The sequence below is a fragment of the Marmota flaviventris genome, chromosome 14 (genome assembly GCF_047511675.1).
Source record: "Marmota flaviventris isolate mMarFla1 chromosome 14, mMarFla1.hap1, whole genome shotgun sequence".
Lineage (NCBI taxonomy): Eukaryota > Metazoa > Chordata > Mammalia > Rodentia > Sciuridae > Marmota > Marmota flaviventris.
In genome coordinates this window covers 60,978,657-60,998,786 of record NC_092511.1, presented here as the reverse complement: position 1 = coordinate 60,998,786, position 20,130 = coordinate 60,978,657, and the positions used below count along the sequence as shown (strand labels likewise).

The following is a 20,130-nucleotide window of genomic DNA, read 5'->3' as shown; positions in this document are numbered from 1 at the left end:
GTTGATGTTAGCAGGGCTGTCTCTCCCAGGTACTTCATTTCCATGTGGGTCTGGAACTCTCACTGGTTTCCCTCAACCTAGAGGCTGAGCTCCTGCTGTTCTAGGGATTCCAGGCATCCCTCAGTCAGGTTCACCTTGGCAGTGTCTCCTACTCATAGCTTGCATCCACTGAGAGGTCAGGTGGCTATACCCTGCTCAATCCTTCCAACTGGACTTGTTAAAGAGCCATTTCAACTTTGAAATGCACTAGCATGATCATGGGATGTTTCCAAACATGACTGACAAATTGCCTGGGACCACAGGCACCAACTCTGCACCCTAACCCCCCCATACCATTCTATATATTGCTGACCTCGATGGCCACCACAGTGCCCTCTGTCTTTCCCCACCTTCAGGCCTATATCTGTTGTGATTATCTTAAACCTCAAAAAGGAACACAGGGGTTTCCCTTCTTATTCACAGTCCCTACTGTTTGCCTCAGGCATTTATTGCCTCCTGATCTGTGGTTATGTTTCCAGCTTTTCATTTAATGGTGGGGCCCACAGGACAGCCCCTGTGAGGTGGGGAGGAGAACATGCAGTTCTCCTGCTCTGCTGCCACCAGCTACCCTCTCCCAGCAAGGCCAGTGCTTCCTGGAGCAGTTCCCAGTGGGCAAGAGGCAGGATGGTCCCAATGCTTTGAAAGTTTCAATCAATCACAGGGAAATGGCTTTACTCACCAAGATGTGCACGGTATCAGGCCACTTTGGAGCTCAGAGCTCTGAGGGGAAGAGAGGGGAACGATGGGCCCAGGATGGAAACACTCTGATAGTAAGTAATGGGAGTCCTGGGCACTAGAGAAGATTGTCAAAAGGCTCCAACCCCATCACTACTGAAGGGCTCCCTCAGGGGCCAGGAAACTCAGAGTCAAGACAGTAGTTTGGCGTTCCCCTGTCCCAGAGCCTCAACTCACTCCTCACACACAGTCAGCTGCTCTAGTTAGTTCCAAAAGTAAGTCTTCGTTCTTTTGGAGGTCTTTGAACATGTTGTTCCCTTGGCTTGGAACATTCTCTTCCACTCTCTCCAACACATACCTTTGTTCAGCAATCATGTTTTCAAGAGATGGACAGTGCTGATTGGGTAGGAAAGATAATTCTGAGCAGGGAAGAAGCCTTTCATCCTGCTTTCATTCTGGTCTATGCCTTCTCACAATAGGGTCCCTATACCAGCTGCCAAACTGCCTGGATGCTGTACAAACAAGAGTGAATACAAAGCCTATTGTGTCTGGAAGACTCACATTAGTTTGTGAATATTCATCTTGGACAGTTTCCTTCTGCCTAAACATGATGACCAGGTTCCCAGGAGGCAGAGGGCAGAAGTGTCCTGTGCTTGCTTAGGCTCCCAGGCCTGGTTACCACTCTCCCAGCCAGGGAACATTACTGGGTCAAGGAGTGGGCAAGGTTGGAACAGGGAGACAAAGTGGAACTTCAGACTATGGCACTCTAAAAGATAAGCAAGATATTCTGCCATGAGATCTGAGATAAATATGCAAATCCAAAGCAGGTCATGCAGACAGCTTGGGGTGTCACTAGAACTGGGGAGAGGGATGGCTGCTGAATGTTTGGGGACTTGATAAAGATGGTGGTGGTGCAAGATTGTAAATGTTGAGAAATGTCAAAAACTTTTATAATATTTTATTTTATTTTTGCAGTGCTGGGGATGAACTCAGACCTAGCACATGGTAGGCAAGTGCTTTACAGCCTGAGCTACATCATCAGTCCATAAATTTTAAAATAATTCCATTTTATTAGGTTTCATCTAAAATATGAGTGTTAGAGTCTGTAAACAAGTCAGGATGGCGCCTGGCATTTTTCTAGAGAAATGTTAGAGTCTGTAAACAAGTCTGGATGGCGCCTGGCAAAATGCCAGAGGGAGTGGTTTGTGAAGTAATGCCATCGAGCCATTAAGTGTGGAGATTCCTTATTGGTTGACTGATGTATCTAGTTTATGATAATTAGATAAGCTGTGTGGAATGTATAAATACTGCCCCTGTCCTGCAATAAACGGCTTCCACTCCTGCTGTATTAATCTACACAAGTTGTTCGTCACCCCCCGGTTATTTTGCTGTAGCCGGACTGCGGCATATGAGAAGAGTTTAGATGACTCAAAACTCACAAGGAGGACCTAAAGTTTGGAAAGAGCAAGGATGTTAAAGTGTTTTCTTAGGGATAAAGTAGCTAATGTACCCAGTAGCAATGGGTACTACCACTTTGGTCCCAGCTTCACAAATTAGGGACAGAGATCAGAGAGATTAAGATACACTGAAAGAGGGGACTAGGCTTGAATCCTGGTCTGTTTGACTCCCAATTTCATATTTCCTCCAAAAGGCAGCCTTACCCCCCAGAGCAAATCTTATTGTATAGATCTGGAGCATAGCCAATTTGGGGCCTACCTGCAGAATATAAAATCCAAATAGGACTTCTAGGAATGAAACTGTGGGATGGAAGGGATGGACTTTGAAGCTTAAACCTTGTAGTTTCTCGGTAAATTTGTCTCTTCCCAGTCCCTGTACGATTTGGAATACACACACTGCCTGTCTGTTGTTTAGTCAGTCAGGGCTGCAGAGAAGGTGTACATGAAGGTTTAGCTGTCACATGTGGAAACTACAGACACAGAGGTCTCCCCATAGCACCTCATTATGTACACAAATACCAGGAGACTGACCACAAAAGAGTCCTGGACTTATTCTCCCAAGGGATGGTTGAGCACATCCCTGCCACCTCCTGCCACATACTGAAGTTGCCAAAAACAATCCTGGTCTTATTTGGGGTGCCCACCACCCTACTCCTAGCCTAAGGTCTTGGCTCCTGGCTCTTGTGTCCAATGTTGCCCTCCTTGCTTTCCTATGGCTTTTCCTATGCTGGCCAGGCAGCCTTAGAGAAAGTATGTGGACGTGTGTTTGCAGATAGACCTTGCTGACATCACCAAATCCTACCTGAGGGCCCGTGATTCCTGCTTCTGGGTGGCTGAGTCTGGGGGCAGGTGGCAGGCATAGTGGGTGCTCTGCCAGTGGAGGACGTCCCCTAGGGAGGAAGCAACTGCAGCTGTTTCACCTCTCTGTGGCCTTGGAGCACTGAGGTGAAGGACTAGGGAAAGCCCTGGTCATGATTGTCCTCCAGTTTGAGAGGGCTCAGGGCTACAGTGAGGTTGACCTTGATACTAGCATGGTACAGCTGGCTACTCTGACCCTCTACATGTGCATGGGCTTCCAGAAGACAGGAAAGTACTTGTTTGATAAGATACTTAGACTACTGGATATTTCTACAATTCATTTAACATACTTCTTCCCATCTGCTCGGGAAGGAGGCCCATGAGCTATTGTCTTGTGTATCAGTCAGGATCTGATTGACAATCCTGTAGCACAAGCAAACCCTGGCATTTTGGTGGCACAAATGATGAAAACTCATTGCCGGTGAACATCTGAGTCCAACATGTTTGATGGCGAGGTGTGGATATGGGGGCTTCTATTCCACTCAGTGCTTCTAGGTGACAGTGATTCAGGTGTCTAGCACCATAGTAATTCTGTATTATAAAAAGCCAAACAATAATGCGCACACACATTGTTTATAAGTCTGTGGGCCAGTCTTTGTTCCTGGTCTCTGCTGGGCAGCTCTGTGGGTCTCACAATACCTATGGAGATGTCCTGAATTGATTGCAGCGCCGGTAACATGTACATCATCTTGTCCCAGCAGGCCAGCTCAGGCAGGGCTCAAAGTCACTGGAGAGCAGCCAACGCAAAATGAGAAAGGAACAAAGACTTCTCCATGTCCTCACAGGGGGGTCACTTGTGGACACATTCCAGACTCCAGGGAGAAATGGAGCTGGCTCAGAAGTAGAGGAGCTGCAGAGTCCAGAGCAGAAGGGCACGATGTGGCTCTATGGGAAGAATTGGGCAGCAATGCACTCACTGTAGTTCCCTGTCCCTGCAGAGGGGTGGGAAGGTGGCTGTGGATGGAGGGGGATGTTCCATAGGGAAACCCTGGGTATGGTGCTGGCAGGGCCCATTACCATGGGCCAGGCTCACTGAAGGCAGGTTGTGTATGGAGCCTTCCTGTGGGTTCTGGGGGAGGACATAGAGAGGTGAATGTTCTAAAATTATCCTTTATTGGCACCCAGCCTGGTCTCAGTCTCTTTCCCCAAATATTCAGTTTTTCATAGGTGCCTCAGGATAGATCTTCTTGTAGAAGGGAGAGTTGGGACATAGGTTAGTGCCAATATTTGCAGGACTGTCACCCTTTCCCAGATGCTTAAGCTGTATCTCTGGCATGTTCCTGAGGGCCTGGAGCCACATACTGGTCTCCCTAACCAAGAGGGAGAACTCTCACCCAGAGAGTCAATGTGATACTGATCCATAAACTTCTACCCCTTAGGCAGTGTTAGAGGATCTTTCTCATCTTAGTTCCTACTTCTCAGCATTGAGGGGACACCTGGGCCACAGCCTGTCCAGTTTTGGGATTCAGCCTTGGCCTACACTCACTTCACCTACACAGAAACCCTTAACCATGCTCATGGGCTTTGTCCAAACTCAAGAGACAAGTTTTCTAGGACCAAAGGCCTCAACCTCCTGTCATGGTTTTCTCCTGCCCTTGGCCTTGATAACCAAACCTAATAGCCTTGACCGACCCATCCCGTTCCTTCAGGCTGTCTCATTTGTGCTTTGATGAAATCAATAATGTATGCACCTGTTCTTCTGACCCTCCCCACTTTTGTCTTGTTTTTCAACAGGGCTTGGCTGAATAAAGAGCCTGTGTGTGAGAAGAGTAAGAAATCCAAATGCAAAGCATCATCCCTGAGTATTTGAGGCAGGTCAGTGGCTACAATCCTGCCTGGGATGCCTTCAGCATCATCCCTCCCACCCCTGCCACCTCATCTGGTACTGATGCGAGGATCCATGTTCTTCCTTTGCATTCATATTCACTTTCCCTTCACCAGGGGAAAAACCCAGACCTAGTCCCGCAACTCTTCTGCAAAGCAAAAGTGCCCTCTGGTGGTGCAATCCCCAGGTTTGCTCTCTTGGGACCCCAGACACCCAGGATTTCCTTCCGGAAAGCATCCCTGAGTAGCCTGGCTAAGCTTGCTCTGGTCTCCTGCAGTGCAGGAGGGTGCAGGCTGGCCCTGAACAAAGGGTACCTGGCACTTGTTCAACTCATGTGGAGTCCCAAGAAGCCTCTAAGAGCTTCTGCTATGGTTGAAGTAGATGCCAGTCAGGAGCACAATGAGTGAATATTTGTTCTAATCTTGTTCTATGCTGGGGAGTCTCCAGATAAAGTCCTCTGGCCATGGAGAAATAGAAATAAAAAGAATTTTTCCTCTGAGCGTAGTGTTTGCACACCTTTGGCCCCAGTGTCTTGGGAGGCTAAGGCAGGAAGATCCCAAGTTAGAAGCCAGCCTCAGCAACATAGTGAGATCCTGTCTAAAAATAAAAAATAAAAAAGAGCTGGGGTTGTGACTCAGTGGCAGAGGACCCCAGTACCACAACAACAAAAAACAAAAGATGAGGACAACAATACAACCTTGATATCTCCTCCTAGCTTAGAGAGTCTCTCTGCAGGGGCAAGAGAAAAAGAAAACAATTTTATCACTGGAGAAGCGTTAGACCTCTGTGATGTTCATCACCGGGAAGACCTAGGAGGTCATAGGAGAGAAAGAGCAGTTGTCCTTTAACACAACCAGCAGATACCCGCACTCCACGCTGTGCCCATAAACACTAACCAATCTTCCAGTAGAGGATTCACCAGCACCACTGATCACTCAATGATCATCTGCGTTCATCTAGGGCACCTGCTCCTCTCCGTTTGCCAAGTGGCTTTAAGCAAAGTAAGAAGAGACTTTAATCTTCATGAGGGGGTAGATTTGCCACTTAGAACCAAGTTAGGTTCCTCCGTTCCCCAGAGACTGAGAGGCAGAGCCCTGTCTCCCTGGATGGTTCCTCTTTGAAGAGGGCACCCAGGTCCCTTGAGAGGGTGTTCTGGTTTAAAGCTGGTTTTAGCTATTAAGGTTTGAACATGTCTCATAGGGAAAGAGGAAGCTTTACATTTTCTAAAGAAACCAGAGAGGGGATATTTCTTCCCTTTTTAAAATTATTTTATCACAGTACTACAGATTGTCCAGTGCTCACACAGGCTAAGCAAGTGTTCTACCACTGAGCTATTTCCTCAGCCCTGTTTGTTTTTATTTTGAAATAAATTCTCACTCAGTTGCCCATATTCACCTCAAACTTGGGATTCTCCTGCCTCCATTATCCAAGGAGCTGACATTATAGGCAGGTGCCACCACACCTGGCTTTCTTACCTTTTTTTTCCTAACAGGGAAAATGCATTCTCTTAGTTTTCATTCCTTCCCCCACCCTTTCCTGCTTCTAGGAACAATGCTCTGAGACTCCTCTATCAAACTACCAGGACTTTCAAACTCTGTTGGTTAGCTCCACTGTGACAAATTCCTGAAATTATCAACTTACAGGGAGAAAAGATTTATTTTAGCTCACGGTTTCAGAGGTTTCATCACTTTGTTACTTGATCCCATCACTTCGGGCCTGTAATAAGACAGAATGACATGGTGTGGAGCACATGGTAGAGTTAAGCTGCTTACCTTATGGCAGACAGGAAAAAAAGAGAGCACACAAGTGGTTGGTGTCCCAATATCTGTTTCAAGGGAACATTCCCCACCTACTACCTCCAACTAGGCCACCTACTAAAGTTTTCACTGCCTTCTGATATACCACCAGAGGGACCAAGCCTTCAATATATGAACCTTTGGGGGCCATTTCAGATACAAATTATAACTCAAGCCCAACACAATGACTATGGGAAAAATTTCTCTTATTCTTAATTGCTGAAAAAAAAGAGTGTGCTTAGTGTCTTGAATAAATCTGTGTATTCTTCTGGAGAAAAATCATTTCAGAGAAAATGAAATGAACTTTAGCTAAGATAGCTCAAGGTGCTGGGTTATGAATTTCCCTGGATCCTTTCATAGGCCTCATTGCCCATCACTCACCATCATAAACAATATCTGGATCACAAAAGCTTTTGCATCCAGGCCACATGCATGCCCCTTATTTATTTCCTTTGGCATTATCTGGAACAAATGCCCAATTTCAGAACAGCTTCCCATGGGACTCTGAGACCCCTCCCATCATTTAGTAATCAACAATGAACTAGAAGCACCGATTCTTCAAATGAAGACATTTCAGATATGATCTAGTTTCAAAGGTCTCAACCTTTTAGTATCACTTGAGAATTTGATGTAGAAAATGAACCCCCAAGTTTGGCTCAGCCTCCTTCTTGTCAGAAGGAGGCTGGGACACAGCTTCCCGAAACCATCAATCCTGAACTTCAGCCTGCAGAAGGGCAGACAGTGAGGCTGCCCTCAGGCTCAAGTGAAGGCCTTCTGCCCCTCCCCTGCTCTGTGTAGGAATCCTTTCCCTTGCAATGATCGCCCTGCCCCTGCCCCCCAGCACCTGTCTTCTTCTCCATGTCATCAGCAACCCAGGCCAGAAAGGCAGGGCAGCCTGGTTAGCCAGCATCTTCCCAGCCATGACTTTGTGGCAGGTCTTGGGCCCTGGGAGGTTTGTACTGTAGGACTGAGACCTGGGGTTGCCCTTGGATTATGACTCAGCCTCCTACTCTGGGGCACTGAGGCTCAGGGCTGGACTGAAAAGGGGAAAGAACAGACATTAAAATAGCAGAGCATTGAGAAGTTCCTTTATGTCTCTTTAGTTGTGCACTTAAAATTGGTTTTATTCGGGGCTAGAGTTGTGGCTCAGTGGTAGAGCACTTGCCTGGCATGTGTGAGGTCCTGGGTTCAATCCTCAGCACCGCATATAAATAAATAAATAAATAAAAGATGATTTACAACTAAAAATATTTTTTAAAAAATGGTTGTATTAGTAAATTTCTGATACTGTATATTGTGGAAGTCATCAGAATCAAATTACAGTTACTAACCAAAAATGATAAATTAATTAAGAATGATGACTGGTTACGAAGGATCAGTCTCATGGATGTGTGTTCAATCACAAGAAATATTCACTGGTGGCCCTGCTAGAGCCAAAACTTGCACAGAGGCCATCACAACCTTTCTTATACCAGGGATTGAATCCAGAGGCACTTAACTATTGAGCAACATCCCTAGGCCCTTTTTTGTATTTTATTTAGAGACAGGGTCTTACTGAGTAGCTTAGGTCCTTGCTAAGTTGCTGAGGCTGGCTTTGAACTTGAAATCGTCTTGCCTCAGCCTCCTGAGCCACTGGAATTACAGGTATGCGCCACTGTGCCCAGCCTACCACAACCTTCTATAGCAAATCCTTCTGTGAGAACATCTGTCCAATGACTGAGTTCAAACAGGGAGTGGCACCAGTCTGGTTAAAGATTCTTTGACCTACTGGATTTTAATTATTGTTTCAGCAGGTCTTACATAATCCTCCTATTTCCCCTTAAAAAAATGTTCTCTTAATGCAATCATTTGAGTGTACACATAGTTTACTCTGGCACAGGCATCTTGTTGCAACGCGCTAGTACCCATGAAACTTAATTGTTAGAAAATGTGCCTCTACCACAATAATAAGAGAGAAAATGATTCTCCCAGATTCGTATCTCCCACTGCATCTCACTGTGGATGCTGCCATCATAGTTTAAGATCTAAACCAGATGGTGATATGGCAAGAAGAAGGAAGGGGCCTAAGAAAGGGATCTCAGTACTCATGGACTGAATATGTGGTCAGGAGTAAAAGGAGGGACAGAAGTGACTGTGGTCACAAGCTCCAGGTCTGTGAATATAGCTGTGGCCTCCCAGGAAGTCAGAGCAACTTTATGGAGATTAAGGTCTAATTTGGTTCATATTAAATTGGAAAATTATATTTCCTTCTGGAAACCAATAGAACCAAGTGACACACATTACCTCACTTATTTCAGAAGTCAATGAGGTATTCACTGAGAAGTTAGGGATCCTAAAATTATAACGTGTTCTCCAGTTTCCTCTTTTTTTCCCATCACTCATCATCACCACAAGCCACCTCTTCCTCCTGCCTATCCTATAATAAGCACACTCAGAAACAGTGCAGAGTGGGGCTCATGCTCTCTGGGGTCTTATCATCTTTATAAATCCACTAATGTATACTTTATATCACTCAGTGCCCAACCCTGAATTTCAAGGCACCCCTCTCTATAACCAATGCTCACACATGACTCATCTCCACAACTCCTTAGTGCAGAGTGATCTTCCATCTCCTTTTTAAATTATTATTCTTTATTTTTTTAACCTTTATTTTATTATTTATTTTTATGTGGTGATAAGGATCAAACCCAGGGCCTCGCACATGCTTAGTGAGTATTCTACCACTGAGCCACAACCCCAGCCCTGTGATCTTCCATCTCTAGCACAATGTTTATACCTTTTGGCTCAGTGTTTCCCCCTTTCTATTGGGGTGCCAGTATCTTTGCAGCATATGTTCTTTCATCTTTATAACTTCAAAGGTTCCTAGTGGTCATACATCTCTATTGGAGTGCTTATGTCTTTGGGCTAATAATAGTTCATTCTCTCTGTCGGAATTCCAGTAATCTTGGATCACAGTGATCCTGTATCTTGATGTAGTTGTAGTTACCTTGGGCTCCCAGTGGTCCTCCATCTCCATTAAGTGCTGGTATCCCTGGGCTCCCAGGGGTGTTCCATCCATACTGGAGTGCACACACACTTGAGAACACAGATGGCCTCCCTCCTATGGGCATTGGTACTGTTGTGGTCTGAGTTAATCAATACGAGTTATAGGTTATAGGTTATAGAATAGAAAATATAGATTAATGAAATAGTAAGTATAGTCATAGTGACTCCATCTTTATGGGTTCCCACGTGAAACTATTGTATGAGCTATTTTTTATTGATTTAAAAAATGACAGCAGAATGTTTTTTATTGATTTTTTAAAAATAAATGACAGTGGAATATGTATGAGCTATTTTTTAAATGATAAAAAATTGTTCTTCTGCACTATGTGCACCTACAATGTAAAGTCCCCAGGATGTGTTTGTCTGTATTTGCTCTGCTAACTGCATTCTCAGCCCCTGTAGTCTGATTGCTTGTAATTTGCAAAATTCCAGAGGATGTGGTTTTCTTCTTTAAATGTTTGGAGCACAAACAGCCCGGCATGCTTCTTTCAGAGAGCCAATTGGACCCTGTCAAAAGCATCCCTGGCCAGGAAAAGATAGGTTAAATAAAATTCTTTGATTTGTTTCAAATTTGGACTTAGTGTGTTTTTTGAGTGGTCACCCCATAACACTACCCTTTAGCACCCAGGGGTCCTCTATGTCTATTGGAGTTCCAGTTTCCTGGGATCACACCTGGTCCTCAGTCTCCATTAGGGTTCTGGTGTCCTTAGGACAGGAACCCTTTAAAGATAACCCCAGCCCCTTCTGGTCAAGGCACATAACTAGTCCCCAGAAAATGTGAGTAAACTTGAAACTGACTATGTGAGATCTACTGACATTGGCAGTACTGGGGCATAATTCCTCACCTTTCAGTTGTTGGCAAATGAGGATGTCTACAGATTCAATTACAGCTGGAGAGCATTCTACATCCAACTGCAGCAAGTCTTGGAAGGATGCTGACCCTGCAACCAGAGTAGAAAAAAAGCCACAAGGTCAAACCCACCTTCAGGTCACCCTGTCTTTATTCTGGTCTTGCCAATTTCAGGAGCCATTCCATCACCTCTATTTCTCTTAAGCCAAGTGTAGGCAACTTTTTCACACTTGCAACATAAAAGTCCTATCAAGTTCAATATCCTACCAAAGTTCTTATGTATTTAGATGTCTCCACCATGAGGGTGTCCTGAGTCCCACCAGGTATGTCAGCCATACATCCAACATTTAATTTTAAAAAAATGAGTCATTCCTGACAGGGAGGGCCTAAAAAATGCAGATAGTGGTTCCATAACTTGGCTATTGTGAGTTGTGCTGCTATACACATTGAAATATCTACATCCCTATAGTATACTGATTCTAGTTCTTTTGGACAAATTCCATGGACAAAGAATATATATACAATGGAATTTTACACAACCAAAAAGAAGAATGAAATTATGGCATTTGCTGGTAAGTGGAAGGATCTAGAGAACATCAGGCTAAGTGAAATAGGCCACAATAAAAAAATCAAAGATAGAATATTTTCTTGCACATGCAGAAGCTAGAGAAAAAATAAGGAAATAAAAATGGTAGGGGAGCCTATGAAAATAGGAAGGAAATTAGTGGACTAGGGAAAGGAGATTGAGGGCAAGGAAGGAGGGACGAGAAAACTGCAGAATGAAATTAACCAAATTATGCTATGTACGTATATGAACATACCACAGTAAATTCCACCTTTATATATATCTATAAAGCACCAATTTAAAAAATTTTTAAAAATAAATAATAATAGAGCAGAGAAGGTGAAACAGAGGGAGGGAGGAGGAGAAGAAAAGTAGAAGTACTAGGAGTTGAAACAGAGCAAACTATATTCTGTGCAGGTATGAATATGTCAAAATTATCTCCTTTATTATATATAACTATAAGGCAACAGTAAAATTTTTAAAAGCATACAATGTTTCTGATAATCTGGCATATAATAAATGCTCAGCTATCAGTTGTTAAATGAGTCAGGATTAAGTCTCTGTGTGTGTGTGTGTAGACATTTCATATATGACAAAGTTGTATTTTCTACTTAAAGTAGAAAAACTTTAGATTGTGGAATAAAACTTTACATAAATGGCAAAAAAATGCGGATGCTACCCAGAAGTCTGGGAAGTATGAAAAGCCTGAACATAAATCAAGTTTTGGGGATGTCACAAAAACCACTGAGCACTTGGGGAGACAAAGGACAGGGACAGACCACAGCCTCTTGCCCTTCTCCTTGACTTGTTCTGACTGGTTAATATTATACAGACTTTCATTAGGAGCATTAATCTGCACCCTGAAAACCTTTGCTCCCCTCTTGGGGTTAACTTCTGCTTAACATTCAAGATAATATTTTAAATGTTAAATTTAAAATGTACTGAGAACAATGTAACAAAACCCATGGACTCACCATCCAGAAGCGATGTTAAGTTAACCTTGAGCTCTGCTCTAAGATCCTGAATTTCAGCAGCCTCCACCAAGGCCTGGGTTCCAGCTACAGGGGCCCCAGCTTGTTTTCCTATAGCAGAACCTATAGGCAAGTTCTAATCTTTCAAAATCTTCCCTCTTCTAGTGTCCTTGGAGATGCTCTTGCCACAATTCTAACCCTCATTTCTGACTCCTTCCTTGTATTCATCCCCATGTGAATGATTCCAATTCTTGCCATTTCTATCCCAAAATGCACCTCCAGGTGGTTCAGGTCTCACCACCTTGATCACCTTTCTCTGGTTCTAGTCACCATTATGTCCCCTGGGCTCCTGGTCGACCAGTTGACTCCTTTGTGAACACTGACCAAGGTCCATCTTTCAAGTCACGCAGACTATGGGATGCAGGGTAGTGGGCAAACAATGCCTTTGAGCAAATTAGAATCAAAGCCTTTTATTTTGGTCTTGCCTTGACAAATGGCACAGGCTCCACAAGGTGCCTGGGTTCTAGCTACAGGGCCCCAGCTTCTGTTTTCCTATAGCAGAACCAGGCTTCTTGTCTTGACAAATGACACGGGCTCCATTTTACTTATACTAACCCTCCTAGTCCAGGTGATCTTGTAGTAAACAACCTGCCACCTATACCTGGGGCCTGTATCTCACTCTATTTCTGCAATTACCTCTTAGGGTATCTGCTTCTACTCCTGTCTCCTCAGATCCATTCTCCATGTGCAGTCACAGTGACGCATGTATACACACACACACACACCCTTGTCTCTCCCCCAAATCCCTGATCATGTTCATTCTCAGTTAAAAACATGTATCTATGGTCTCCTGTACTCTGGGAATAGGGTCCATGCTGCAGGCCCTGTTTGGCCAGATCCCAGTCAACTTTACCTACTCCCTCTCTCCTTCTGAGGCCATTTTCTAAAAGTTTTGCCTTTGTCCTGCCTCAGGGTTGACAGCTGCCTCTCTACTCTCTGAAAATCTTCTCCCTTTGCCTGCAGAAGTCAATAACTCTTTGGTTGTAGTTCAAGATTCCTCCCTGGGAAGCCTCATTATCTTCTCTCCCAGCAGCCCATGAATCTGCCTCTACCTCCTGGCCCTTGTCACAACTGTGATGGTATCCACCTGTCTCCCAGATACCCAATATTCCTAAGAAGCTCCTTTGATGTAAGACCTCATCTGAGCCACGTCTCTGCTCATCCTGAATGCCCATTGGCCCCTGGCTCATAATAAGCCTGAGTGAAATACTTCAAACCAATGCTGGATTCTGTGTCATTTTGCTCAGAAAGTCATGGGAGGAGAAAGCCATATTTTTTACTTGTCTGTGAGGTTAGGGCCCATGGCAGGTTGAGTTCAGTTTTGGAAGCATCCATGAGAAGTAATTTTGTGCTTTTGTTTTGCATTTGTCTATCTTGGATACATCCTCAGCTAAAATACATAAGAAGTGTGTTGGTGTTGGCCCTGAACAACCCATGCCAGGAGCCTGTCAGCACTGCTGGCTGCTGAAAAGGATACCTGTGGCCCAGGAGGTGCAACAACAGCTTAGCTGAGTGAAGGAGAGGAGGTTAGTGTGGAGACTGCCATGGATAGATTTTTCTTAGACCAGTAGAGTTGGGCAGGGAGAAGCCTGACTGTGATATACCTTGTTGTTGAACTAGGAACCTGGACTTTGGCTTGTGACAAGAGTGCAGGGTGAATAGCACAGGCCCCCTTCCTGAGCACAAGGGAGGCGGTACCTTAAATGAATCATAGGAGTATTCCTTAGCCTTGAAATCCTAGTGAAGAAGGATTGGCCTGTCTTTTGGAAGCCCATCCATTGGTACAGAGCCAGGGCAGCATACTGCAGCATACGGTGCTAAGAACAACTTCACTGTAGCCCTGGACCTCTGCAAACTGGAGGACTGTCCTGACCAGGGCTTTCCCTATCCCCTTACCTCGGTGCTCCAAGGCCATAGAGAGGTGATATAGCTGCAACTTCTTCTGCAAGCGGGGATTCTTAACTGGCAGAGCCCCCACTATGCCCACCACCTGGCCCCCAGACTCAGCTACCCAGAAGCAGGATCCACATGCACTCATGTAGGAGTTGGTGATGTCAGCCAGGCCTGTGCACAAACACATGATCATATACTTCCTCCAGGTGTATATAGCCAGGAGCCACAGGAAAGCCAGGAGGATAAAGCTGGTCATGACCATAAGGAGCCAGTGAGCAGAAATAGGGTGAAGGGCACTCTAAATAAGAACAAGAGGATTCGGGGCTGCATCAGCATGTAGTGGAAGGTGGTGGGGATATGTTCAGTCATCCCACTGGAGAACAGGGCCAGGACCCTTTTGTGATCACTCTCTTGGTATTTGCGGATGTGATAAGGAGCCATGGGGAGACTTTTATGTTGAAAATTCAAGGTCCAGGAGAGACAGCTACACCTGCATGCATACCTTTAGAGCAGCCCTGGAAAAAGAAGAATTGTGAAGGACCCACAGTTTCCAGAATCCCAGGAACCATGAAGACCCTGCTCAAGGGTGTATCTTTCTATTGTCACATTTGAGGGAAGCAGGTTACCACCAATATGAGGAATAGGGTCAGAATTATGTAATTAAATCATGATTCTTCCCCTTTCTGGTTGTAAGTCCTTAGGCATGTTTCTTAACTTTTCTGAGCCCATGTGTCTTCATCTACTATACAGAGTAAAACCTGCCTTCTGGGGTTGTTTTGAGGTTTAATAGAATAATTTATATGAAGCATTAATATATACATCCCTTCCCTCCCTCAATACCCTATCATGAACACTCTGAAGATCTGTTGTATTGGCATGGCACCTGGGGCAGTTAGACCCCTTGTCACATCCTTTGGTCCCTTTCCAGGGTCATACACTACAGAAATCCTGTATTCCCAAACAGAAGTTTTAGCAAAGTCTCCTTCCCCTGATTATAAAAGTTTATACTCCTCAAATAACAAAAGGGTCAAGGACCAAAAACGTTCCAGTCTTGAGAGCCCTAGGAAGGTCCTAAGACTTTAGGCCTACAAGGAGACTCCCGCCCTTGCACCTGCGTCCACTTACCTGCTACCAGAGAACTGAGAATTTCCAGGGTGGCCTCAGCAGTTAGCCACTGATTGACATCAGGAGGGAACATTGAAGGCCTGCCCTACTTTTGGGGAACAGACCTGGGTTACACCTCATTTAGCTGGCTCTGGAAGTTTGGTAATCATAAACCTTAGAGTTAAGGTGAACCTACTGGGAGAAGAGGAAAGTTTGGTTCAGAAGAAACTATCTTAGGGATGGTCAGAATTTCTGTACAAGAGAAAGGAGGAATCAAGTTGTTTGGGACAGGCTGTCTACTTTTTCTAGGTCTGAGGAAAGAACTAGGTGCAGATAAAGGCAGAGGTCTAAGTCTTGGAAGACATCAGAAAGAGGAAAATGGATTTGTAGATCCATTCTTGTGCAACCTATGAATGTAATACAACTGAACGTGCACTCTAAAATGGTTAGTTGTATGTTATGCATTTTTTTACCACTTTTTTTTTAAAGGAAGATTGGGCTAGGGTTGTGACTCAGCGGCAGAGCACTCGCCTAGCACATGCAAGGCCCTGAGTTCTATCCTTAGCACCACATAAAAATAAATAAATAAAGGTATTGTGTCCACCTACAACTAAAAAATAAATATTAAAATAAGGAAGACGGTCAAGAGTAGGAACATTAAAAGTACTCAGGCTGGCAGACTCTTCCTGCATGTGCTATGTCCTCAAATGTGCACACCTATGTGTCCAGGCAAGTACATGTGTCAGGGGAACAAAAACTAAAATGAAAAAATAACTCTTGTTTAACTAACTAGTAAAGTATTATATAAAAGGAAACCTTAATGTCTTTACATTTTTACTATATTCAATATAAAATCCTTTCCTTCAAATTGAATAAATTACTTATTAGCTAAAGAAAAGAGAATGGAAGTTTGGAACCAGCATTCTAGATACTGAAGGGCCAAGTCACTTGTATATCAGTCATGATCTGATTGAGTCTACTGTAGTAAAAAAACAAACCCTGACATTTCAGTTATAAACAACAAAAGCTCATTGCTAACACATCTGAGTCCATTGTGTTGAATGGTAGAGTTGGGGGAGATACCAGGAGCTCTGCTCCATTCAGGCTGAGGTGCCTGTGCTTCATTTGTCTAGTGTTGTGAGCCACCCAAAGGCCATGTGTGTGAGCTATGCACATTTGAGTATATGAGGGGATTGGTCTGGCATTGTGTGCTGATTGGGCTATGCGACACATGTGTGCCTTTCCTCTTGCTCTGCCTGTGATCCCACACAGTACCTGAGATGGGTGTGACTTGCCAAGATGTCAATCAATCTGTTGACCACAAGATATCACCAAGCAAGACTCCACCTTTTGAAACTCTATCCCTTGCCTTATTTTGGTGGAACATTCTAGCAAATGTCTTTTCCCCAATAAATAGGGGTCGGGGGGTTCGGGTGCACTTTCTTGTTTTTTCCAGCGCTGCCCCAGCTTGGACTGACAGGGGTCACAGAACAGTCCCGCACTTGAAACTCGTGTTCATGTGTTGTGTGGTTTCTCCGCTGTTTTCTTAGTTATTGCTGCACCCAGCTCCTTTAAATCCAGCTCATCTTGTCAGCCCAGCAAACAGGCGACAGTCTAGCTGGTAATGTTTCATTAAAAATAACACACACACACACACACACACACACAATGACAAACCTTAACTTTGCTTATGAGCCTGTGGGCCAGCAGGTTCTGCAGGGAGTGGCTGGGTTGAATTCTGGGTCTCAAGTTGCCTTTTCAAATATCCTGGGTTGGCTGAAGTGCCAGTTTCACTGGATTTCATCCTGTTCCAGCTCAGGCAGGGTTCAAAATCATTGCAGAGCAGCCAAAGCAAAGCAGAAAAGAGCAAAGGCTTTTCCACCACTCCTGCAGTTATTGCATGTAGCAACATACAAGATTCAGGAGAGAAATGAAGCTGGGTCTATAGTAGAGGAGCTGCAGAGTCACAGAACAAAGAATGAAGCCCTCTGAGAACTGAGGCAGCAACTTGCTCCACCTGCTCTAGTCCCTGGTCCCTGCAGAAGGAAAGAAGGTGGGAGGAGATGGAATGGGGAATGTTTTCATGGGGAGATCTGGAATGGTATGATCCTCAGGATACTGGCTGAACACAATTACATGGGCCAGCATATCTGAGGAGAGGTCAGGCAGGGAGTATTCCTGTTTGTCCAAGAAGAAACATAGCATTGGTGAACATTCCTCATCTGCCAGTGTGTTCCACACTCGGAACACAGCCTGGTCCTGGTCTCTGGCCCCAAATGCTCAGGGACTTCAGATTTTCATAGGTGCTTTAGTCTGCCCACGTGTTCCTATAAGCCTACATCTTTTCTGGGTGATGAAAATATTCTGGTATTTGACATAGCTGGAGTTTACAAGACATTGTGAATGTTATCAAATGTCACATACTCACATGTTTTAAAATGGTTAATGTCTTAAAATAATTTGAAAGTTTAAAGATATAGAAAACTCATAAATAGGATACAGGTTAGAGAGAGCAAAGTAGTTGAGGGAGTCTTATTGGGAGAGTTTCTGCTATACAGTCTGCTCTTGCCAAGTCACAAGCATGAGCAGGAGGTGTCATCTTGAACCCCAAGCCTTGATAGCAGAGGCTTTGAAGGCACTTCTTGGCCCACTTGACACCATGTCCTCTTCTACCATGGAGCTAGACCACTGATATTTGACACTTGCCTTAGGAACACAGAAGTCACCATCTATACCCATAGGATTGGAACTTTGGCATGGTCAGATGTTTTTGCCCTTGTGTGTGTGTGTGTGTGTGCTGGGGGTGAGGAAAGTGGTAAGAGAATGGAGAGTCTGCTTTTGCAAACTGGGGTTGTGGGCAATACGTAGTCTACACATGAACTTCAGGGATTCCAGAGAATGACAAAATGTAGATTTGCAATTTGTACAGGAACCTCTTTGTGTGAGTGTAGGGTAGATTCATGGGTTTCTAGAAAGTAGTAAGGAGGAAGGGCATGGTCCAAGTGACTTGGTCCTTCAGTATCTAGAATGCTGATTCCAAACTTCCATTCTCTTTTCTTTAGCTAATAAGTAATTTATTCAATTTGAAGGAAAGGATTTTATATTGAATATAGTAAAAATGCAAAGACATTAAGGTTTCCTTTTATATAATACTTTACTAGTTAGTTAAACAAGAGTTATTTTTTCATTTTAGTTTTTGTTCCCCTGACACATGTACTTGCCTGGACACATAGGTGTGCACATTTGAGGACATAGCACATGCAGGAAGAGTCTGCCAGCCTGAGCACTTTTAATGTTCCTACTCTTGACCTTCTTCCTTATTTTAATATTTATTTTTTAGTTGTAGGTGGACACAATACCTTTATTTATTTATTTTTATGTGGTGCTAAGGATAGAACCCAGGGCCTTGCATGTGCTAGGTGAGTGCTCTACCGCTGAGTCACAACCCTAGCCCAATCTTCTTCCTTTAAAAAAAAAAGTGGTAAAAAAATGCATAACATACAACTAACCATTTTAGAGTGCACGTTCAGTTGTATTACATTCATAATGTTGTATAAATATCATCATAGTCTATTTTTCATTATCCCAAACAGAAACTATGCCCATTAGGCAGTAATTCCCCATCTCCTCATCCTCCAGTCCTTGGTAACCTCTGTTCTGCTTTCTGTCTCTATGAATTTGCCTGGCCTAGGTATCACAAGTATGTGGAACCATTTAATGTGTCCTTTTAGTCTGGCTTCTCTCATTTAGCATGTTTTTGAAGTTCATGTCATAGTATCAGAATTTCCTTCATTTTTTAAGGGCTAAATATTATTCCATTGTATTTATCCATTCTTCTTTGATGGGACGCTGTGATTGTTTCCACTGTTTGATAAGAATTCATTTACTTTTTAAAAAGGAAAATATTATTGTTAAATCCAGGAAAAAGAAAATACTTAAGATAGAGACTGAATTTTAAATTGGGGAGTCACTGGGAGGAGTGTTTATGAGTTACTTTTTGCATTTATTACAAACCAGTTGGTTATCTTGTGAATAAAATCAATGTGAAAGTGTCCAGATTTGCATATTGTGGACAACTAATTTAAAATGTGCTCATATGGGGATTGTTATAAGAAGTCTATTTTAGGAACAACTGTGAAGGAAATACAGGCATGTGACCAGGTGGCCAACTGGAGTTTTAAAATTATCCTCGCTGACTGGAACAAATGGTGAGGTGAACAGTCTACTTTCCATTAGAGGAATCAAACAGGATAACTTCTGTCTCAACCCCTGCTGTGAGGGAACACAGCAGAGAGATTCTCTCTAGATGAATCAAGAGCCACAGATTTAAAAATCCTTTCCAGGCATCATCAATTCTTCCCCTTGGATTGACTAGATGCTGCTTCCAGGTGCAACCAGGGATTTGGGGGTATCTTTTCTCCCCAAGACTGATAAATTTGGATAGATGCAAAATTTTTATCAAAAGACAGACAGTAAAAAGACAAGGCTCAAAATAGGAAAAGATAATTATAATGATGTAGGACAGATGACGCTGGACACCCAAGGAATTTTCAGGAAGCAAGTTGTTGAGGCTGGCCTTGCAATCCTCCTGCCTCAACCTCCACAGTAACTGTGATTAAAGGCATGTGTCACGGTACCCACTTCCTATAAGTACTTATCTGTCCTTCTTTATTGGGCTTGTGTGGCTTCTTGACTGTTTAGTTGGTTGTGGTCTGTGTGTTGCCTAATTGCTCCAGAAGTAGAGAACAAATCAGCACAGTTCCCACTCTCCAGCTTAGATTAGATCTCCAGCTTAGGATTAGATTGCCATTTGGGCAACACCAGTATTTGTGTTTATTTTAAGCTAAGTTACACAGTAAAACTATAATTACTTATCCTTTCCTGCAAGTTTTTGCCTTGTATCCTATTCCTTAAAATTGACAATGATCTTTTTATTGTACTCAGTTTTTTATTCATTTGTAACTTATTCAACCTCAAACTCTATCTAAATGT

At 43.7% G+C, this 20,130-nt stretch overlaps 2 pseudogenes; one reads left to right on the top strand and one right to left on the bottom strand.

Moving 5' to 3' along the window:
• The first annotated feature begins 781 nt into the window (after positions 1-781).
• LOC114091958 (probable N-acetyltransferase CML1) lies at positions 782-3,352 on the top strand (annotated as a pseudogene).
• A 10,405-nt stretch (positions 3,353-13,757) lies between these two features.
• LOC114091959 (N-acetyltransferase family 8 member 7-like) lies at positions 13,758-17,896 on the bottom strand (annotated as a pseudogene).
• Between the last annotated feature and the right edge of the window lie 2,234 nt (positions 17,897-20,130).